At 39.6% G+C, this 7,862-nt stretch overlaps 1 protein-coding gene across 1 annotated transcript in view; it reads left to right on the forward strand.

Annotated features, from left to right (window-relative positions):
* CLVS1 (clavesin 1) overlaps positions 1-7,862 on the forward strand; it is a 50,652-nt gene that overhangs the window by 9,952 nt on the left and 32,838 nt on the right. The window lies entirely within an intron of this gene.

A 7,862-nucleotide genomic window follows, 5' to 3' on the forward strand; every position in this document is an offset into this window, starting at 1 on the left:
GCATGGAGAGAAGAAGGGAAAATCAGTAAGAAAAGAATATCATTTGAGTAACTGAGCTTTAAGCCAGCCAGAATTTGTTTATTGCTTTCATTTAAATGGTGAGCTATTCTTACCACAGGCCTGTCCTACTTATGGCAGCAATTAAGAATAATGTTTAGAGATTTGTGATTTAATCCACATGATACTTCCTGGAGATTAAAAACTTGCAACATCTGCCTGATGAAACACAAGCCAAACACATGCGGGGTCTATGCATATGTGCTGAATGGGGATTAATAAGCCCCCAGAGACACAGCTGAGCACCAGGCACTTATTTCTGCATAGCCGAAAGCCCAGTTGTGTGTGTGTGTGTATGTGTGTTAGTTAATACAGACTATTAAAATCAGAGCAGAATAGGGTATGTTGCTAATGTACGCAGCAGGAGATTTATGAGCAAACTGAAAATACTGGGAATAGATCTTGTGGCTTATACCTCACTTCAGGTTTGATCTCTAAAATGGGTTCCATTTCTCTCAGTGTGGAATTTAAGTTTGAATGTGTACCTTTGCTTCTGAGTAGGCATGAATGGAAATGTTCTGCAAGCTTTCCAGAGCAAAGTATGACCCAATGAGCTCTACTCACCCATAGGGATGGGAAGACTACTACTACTACTACTAATGATATTTATTATTTATACCCTGCCCATCTGGCTGAGTTTCCCCAGCCACTCGGGCGGCTCCCAACAGAATATTAAAAACACAATAAAGCAACATAAAAAACTTCCCCAAACAGAGTTGCCTTCAGATGTCTTCTAAAAGTCACGTAGTTGTTTATTTCCTTGACATCTGATGGCAGAGCATTCCACAGGGCGGGTCCCACTACCGAGAAGGCCCTCTGCCTGGTTCCCTGTAGCCTCATTTCTCGCAGTGAGGGAACAGCCAGAAGGCCCTCAGCGCTGGACCTCAGTGTCCGGGCACAATGATGGGGGTGGAGACGCTCCTTCTTTTTTCTTCTTTTTAAATTTTTTTATTGAGTTATTACAGAAACAAAAAGAACAAACAAAGAAAAAAGAAAAAATGCACCCTTTACACCCGTACCGCACAGAAAATTAATACAATCATTGCAAAACCAAATACAAAACACTAATGACTTCCCGTCTGCTCCTTAATTCAAATATGGAAAATTTGTTGCCGATACAAACTATTATCGTGATTAAACTGCTTCATTAATCTTGAGTCTCACATTATTCTTGAAGCTACTAGTTAGTCAAATGCTGCAGCAGAATTTAAAGTGCTATATTTATTTTTAAAATACATTTTTAAGACTTCCCATTTTGATACGAATACCTGTTTTGGTTTATTCTTTATTTTTTCAGACAAACTATCTAATTCTGTGTTGGATTTTTTGAATAGTCAAGTTACATTAGAGCCGGTCTAATGTAAATACTGTCTGTTTGAGAGAAACAGGTGACGGTGTTTCTGTTAATTGCTCACAGGCATGGGCTCTGCTTCTTGTATATAAGGCTCTGCCAGAAAGCCTTCTCTATCTCTTAGTTAGATCTTTCAGTTTGATTCATCTCTAAGTAGATCACTCTCTCAGTTGTTCTCAGTTTAAGAGATTCCTTAGTTGAATCTTAGTATGATTGCTTAGTTATAATGCTAGAATGCTGTTAATTCTCGAGTAGTTTAATGGGAGGTTTGTGGGAGGTTTTGAATGTGGGTAGATAACATTGCTAAAAGAGAAAGCATTTATCTTTAGTTTAAAGTCTCTTTTAGAGTCAGTTTGTTTTTCAGTTAAAGAAACCCAACAGTTTGTATTTTCTTCTGTATGCTTTTACAAGCATACAGCTAGTAAGGGGTTTCATATAAGGGAGATAATTCCCTATGCTCTTGGTGGTGTTTTCTTAGCCAGGTCGACTTCTGACTGTGTATACTCTGCGTGAAGTGTACTTTAAAGGGCCACTGAAAACTGGGATGTATGATTTAGATTAAGCAAGTTTCAATACCCAGTTTTCTCCAATATTATTATTATCATATATATATTATTATCCAATATTCTGCATATTCAATGAATTTTTGAATATATTCCTGCATGGATGGAAGTTTGTCAGATTTCCAATTTGCAGCAATTAACATTCTTGCTGCAACTGTGGCATATAAGAAGATATCCTTCGTTTTTTGAGTAAGATCCAGACCTGTAATCCCCAGAAGATATGCTTCTGGTTTTTTATTAAAATAGATTTTTAGTAGTTTTTGCAATTCTGTATGGACGTTTTCCCCAAAACACTTCCATTTTCTTGCACTGCCACCACATGTGGTAAAAAGTGCCTGGTTTTTCTGCACATCTCCAGCAATCGCCTGGGACACTTTTATAGAAAGCTTCCAAGGTGTTAAGTACCATCTATGTTGCATTAAAAAAAAAATCTCTCTTAGGGTGTAACAGGTTGTAAACTTCCAATTGTTTTTCCACAAATTTTCCCATAGGAACATATTTATTGTATACCCAAAGTCTTGTGACCACTTAATCATAACCGTGGTGACCTCCTCCTCCTTGACCTCCCAATCAAGGAGGAGTCGATACACTTTGGAAAGGGTTTTACTCTTGGAGTTTACTAACTCCAATTCAAATCTGGAAATTTTTCAAATAATTGATGATACTGGAACCAATCAGATAAATGCACTTTTAGCTCCTCAAAGCTTTTAAGGAGTACTTTATATGTAGGCCAGATTTTCTGAGTATTCTTCCTTTTAACTGCAGAGGCTTCTATTGGGGATGTCCACCATGGCACATTGGGTTCTAACAAGTCCTTATATTTTTTCCAAACTGCAAAAAGTGATCTCCTGGTTATGTGATTCACAAAATTTCTGTGTATTTTAGCTCTTCCATACATCAAGTATGCATGCCATCCCCATCGATTGTCGAAACCCTCCAGATCGAGAAGGTCAGGATCTTGCAGAGTGCACCATTCCTTCAGCCAGGTGAAGCAGGCTGCCTCATAATATAGTTTCAGGTCAGGGAGAGAAAAACTTCCTCTGTCTTCTATATCAATTAATATTAGATGTTTGACTCTGGGTTTTTCCCCTCCCACAAAACTTAGAGATCTCTCTCTGCCAAGTCTTGAGACAGCCTGCATCACCCAGCACTGGAATCATTTGCAATAAGAATATTAATTTAGGAAGGACATTCATCTTTATTATGGAAATCCTACCCAGAAATGAGAGCTTTAACCTGCTCCAGATTTCAAAATTCTTTTTTATCTCTAACCAAGTTTCCGTATAATTATCTTGAAATAGGTTTATATTTTTTGGGGTGATCCAAATGCCCAAATACTTCGCTTTTTTTGACAAATCTTAAAACCTGTTAATATTTCTAGTTCATCCTTTTCCCGTGGTGGCACACTTTTAACCAGCAATTTGGTTTTAGTGGTATTCAATTTGAAGCCTGCTACTTCTCCAGAGTTCTTAATCAGTTCTACAGTACAGTAATACTCTTGTTAGGCTCTCTTTAGGGTTTTCAGTCATAATTAATAGATCATCAGTGAATGCTTTGAGTTTGTAAGCCTTCATTCCCAGAGTGATGCCTTTGATGAATTGGTCCTTTTGTATCTGGTTGTTAAGCACCTCCATCATCAAAATAAATATCAGAGGTGACAGTGGGCAGCCTTGACGTGGAGACGCTCCTTCAGGTATACTGGGCCGAGGCTGTTTAGGACTTTAAAGGTCAGCACCCATTGCCCTCCAGATATTGTTGAACTCCAGCTTCCATCAGCTGCAGACAACATGACCAGGAATGATGGGAGTTGTAGACCAAATATCTGGAAGGGAACAGGCTGCCACCTCTGATGTAGAGCTATCTACTCAGCCTGGGAACAAAGGCTAAATCCCAGGATTGATTGTATTTTGGAATGTGGATGCCTTTCAAGCGCCAAGAAACGTGAGCAAGGGCTGAGCAAGTGAAGCACACCAGGTCCTCTCCTGTGTATAGTGTAAGCAGTTACTTTTATGTACTTATTTCCTAAATTTTATACACTGCTTAATTGTAAAACCCGCTTTCAAAAAGAATAAAACAGTAAAATTACTGGCAAAAACAGTTTAAAACAACCGTTTACATGGACTGCAAGAAGATCAAACCTATCTATTCTGAAGGAAATCAGCCCTGAGTGCTCACTGGAAGGACAGATCCTGAAGCTGAGGCTCCAATACTTTGGCCACCTCATGAGAAGAGAAGAATCCTTGGAAAGACCCTGATGTTGGGAAAGATGGAGGGCACTAGGAGAAGGGGACGACAGAGGTCGAGATGGTTGGACAGTGTTCTCGAAGCTACGAAGATGAGTTTGACCAAACTGCGGGAGGCAGTGGAAGACAGGAGTGCCTGGCGTGCTCTGGTCCATGGGGTCACAAAGAGTCGGACACGACTAAATGACTAAACAACAAGAAGAATATTAAATAGCCAAAGGCCTGGTTGAACTCCAATCATCTAGGTAGATAAACCTCCCATTAACACTACCTCATTCTTGCTTGGATTGAGCTTCAGGTTTTGGGCCCTCAGCTAGTAAAAGACTAGCATTTCCACTTCCTCAACTGGCTTTGATGAATAAGAAATTGAGTTTGGTGGCATACTACTAATACCACACACTGGATCATTCCATTCAGTGTACAACATAGCTACAAGGAATGACATAGCTACTAGACAGGATTGAGCCATTCTCTGAATGGAGAGATGTAGAAACTAGAATCCCTCGAGGATTGTTACTGAGAAACTTTTTCACAAATGATCTAGTTTGGAGTGAGCAGTGAGGTGGCCAAGTTTGCTGATGATACTGAATTGTTCAGGGTTGTTGAAACCAGAAGAGATTGTGTGAAGAGCTCTAAAAGGGCACCTGAGTGAATGGTTGGTAAAATGGCAAATGCAATTCAATGAACTGTTTAAGCGGAGGCAATTCCAAAGGGTTGGTGGCACCACACTAAAGCTTGATTCCTAAATTATGTAAAATTGACCTCCTGATAGTATCTGAAGGAAGCCCTCAGCTGTGCTGTGTATAAGGAGTGAGATAATATTTTAGGTATTGGAATGTAGCCATTTGGTCCTGCCTGCTCTTGTTTCTGGAATATGCCTATGTCTTTTTTTAAAAGCTGGCTGTGTTCAGAGAATTCTATACATTTCAGATGTTCCATATGAACCTCACATTACTAGGTTCATTATCAGAGCAACTTGGTTAGCTGCTTTGAAAGCAAACTATTTGAAACTACTAAAAGACAAATGTATCTAATCACAGTGATGCTCATTGAAATCCATTTCTCTGCCTACAGAGTCCATTCTATACAGATATCTTTCGCATGCATAAGTTTCAAGAAGATATCCTAAGTATTCTGAAATATTTGTTTTCGGCATTGTTTCAAAGCATTTCTGAAGCCAGTTGTATTGAAGAGCTAAACGTAGACTAGAAGCTAGTTAAAACTATTGCGGAGAGTGATGTGGTACCAGCTGAAACAAGGTCAGTTTGACATATTCCCCAGATACTTGAGCCGTCTGTTTCCAGCAGCTGTTGTGTTGTAAGGTAGAGTGGAGCTCTCTCTGAGCTGTCAGTCAAAGTGACCTTTGAAAGGAAACTAAGGATCTACTCTTTATGTAGAGAATAAAGGAGTAGGAACAGACTTTGTTTTCATCAAGAGGAGGTCCATGTTGGTTATCCATCTGCCATTGCATGGAACCGAGATGAAACAAAGAAAAAAAAGAAAAGATTTCAGACAATAGATTTGCTTCTGTTACTTGGAGATTGGGACAAACTACTTAGAAAATCTGCACACAATCTCAAACACACAGCCCTGATCCTAGGCTGAAGGTGTGTGGAACATAATTCAGGATCACAAATTTAATTGCTGAATTTTAACAAAATTCTACCCCATCCTCTTTTCCCAGCCTAGGTGCTTACTACCGCTTGGCGAATTAGTGGACACGTAACTCTGCTGCTGGCTCCTTTGCTTGAGAAAGCACATGCACACCATTCACCATTTGAATGGCAATGCCCGGGGGGGGGGCAACCCTCCAAAATATTTTATTGGGGGCAGCAGAGGGACCTCGGAAGCTCCTATGCTTCTGAGGAAGTCCATTCAAACAGTTTTTCCTGTGAAAATGTTTTTCCTGATGTTGGTTACAGGTAGGTAGCCGTGTTGGTCTGGATCGAAGTAAAATAAAAAAATTCCTTCAGTAGCACCTTAAAGACCAACTAAGTTTTTATTTTGGTATGAGCTTTCGTGTGCATGCACACTTCTTCAGATAACCTGATGTTCATATGGTCAGACTTTCATTTCCCTCTTTCCTACTTTATCACTTTCTTCCAAAGCTGTATTTGAAAATGCCCATTGGCAGAATTGTATAGAGTTATACAAGAGAACTGTTAATATAAAAGAATAAATGGTTTAATGAAGCCCAATTCAGATTAATACCTGTGGTCTAACCTGATTAGCTTATTACATAAATCCAATGCTTCCAGTCTACAGTATTAGAAATGCTTTATGAATATTAATGAGAGTCCTGAGGTCTTTGAACAGAAAGAACAACAATTTTTTTTTTTGCAGTTTTCAAGAATCAGAAAGGTATGATTTGGTTACTTTTGCAAGGGCATTTGTTAACAATATCAACAAACCTGCAAAAATCAGAGGTCATTTTCAAGCTTGCAACTCTACCATGTGGAGGTGAATCTCAGCATTAATTTGTTACATGCATGTTTACTGGGAGTCGACTCTGGAAAATGGCTGGAGTGCATCTTTGGGGACAGCCTTCATGAAAAAAAATAAAAATGCTTACACATGAAAGTGTGTTGCTTATTTTTCTAGGTAAGGAGGTGCTGGGACTCACTTACTTGTTCTCTTATACAGTGGTACCTCGGTTTATGAACACAATTGGTTCTGGAAGTCTGTTCATAAACTGAAGCGTTCATAAACTGAAGCGAACTTTCCCATTGAAAGTAATGGAAAGTGAATTAATCCGTTCCAGATGGGTCCGCGGCGTTCGTAAACCGAAAATTCGTAAACCGAGGTGTTCATAAACCGAGGTTCCACTGTAATGGTAATGCCCCCCCCCCCCGAGAGGTGCCGGAACTGAGTTCCAGCGAGTTCTGGCTGGAAAAAAAGGCCCTGAAAATATCCAGACCTGAGCTCATGATCCTCTTTGAGCAACTTGTGTATTTGTAGCACAGACATTTATTTTAACCAGGATGCAGATTTGGCATCTGTACTGGGATCCACAGAAGCCCTGGGGGAAAGCTACAACTCCCAAGAGTATGTGGCACCCTTGACACCCAAAATGAGAGGAATAAAAAAATTCCTTCAGTAGCACCTTAAAGACCAACTAAGTTTTTATTTTGGTATGAGCTTTCGTGTGCATGATACCTGATACCTGAAGAAGTGTGCATGCACACGAAAGCTCATACCAAAATAAAAACTTAGTTGGTCTTTAAGGTGCTACTGAAGGAATTTTTTTATTTTACTTCGACCCAGACCAACACAGCTACCTACCTGTAACCAAAATGAGAGGAGTCTTCCTTCTTCCTGCAGCAACAACCATCAAGTAAAATAAAAAAATTCCTTCAGTAGCACCTTAAAGACCAACTAAGTTTTTATTTTGGTATGAGCTTTCGTGTGCATGCACACTTCTTCAGATACACTAGAAACGGAAGTGTCAGACCCTTATATATATACAGAGGGTGGTATATATATAAGGGTTCACCCTCTGTATATATATAGGGTCTGACACGTCCGTTTCCAGTGTATCTGAAGAAGTGTGCATGCACACGAAAGCTCATACCAAAATAAAAACTTAGTTGGTCTTTAAGGTGCTACTGAAGGAATTTTTTTATTTTGCTTAGACTCAGACCAACACGG

The sequence above is a fragment of the Zootoca vivipara genome, chromosome 8 (assembly GCF_965207765.1).
Source record: "Zootoca vivipara chromosome 8, rZooViv2.hap1.1, whole genome shotgun sequence".
Taxonomy (NCBI): domain Eukaryota; kingdom Metazoa; phylum Chordata; class Lepidosauria; order Squamata; family Lacertidae; genus Zootoca; species Zootoca vivipara.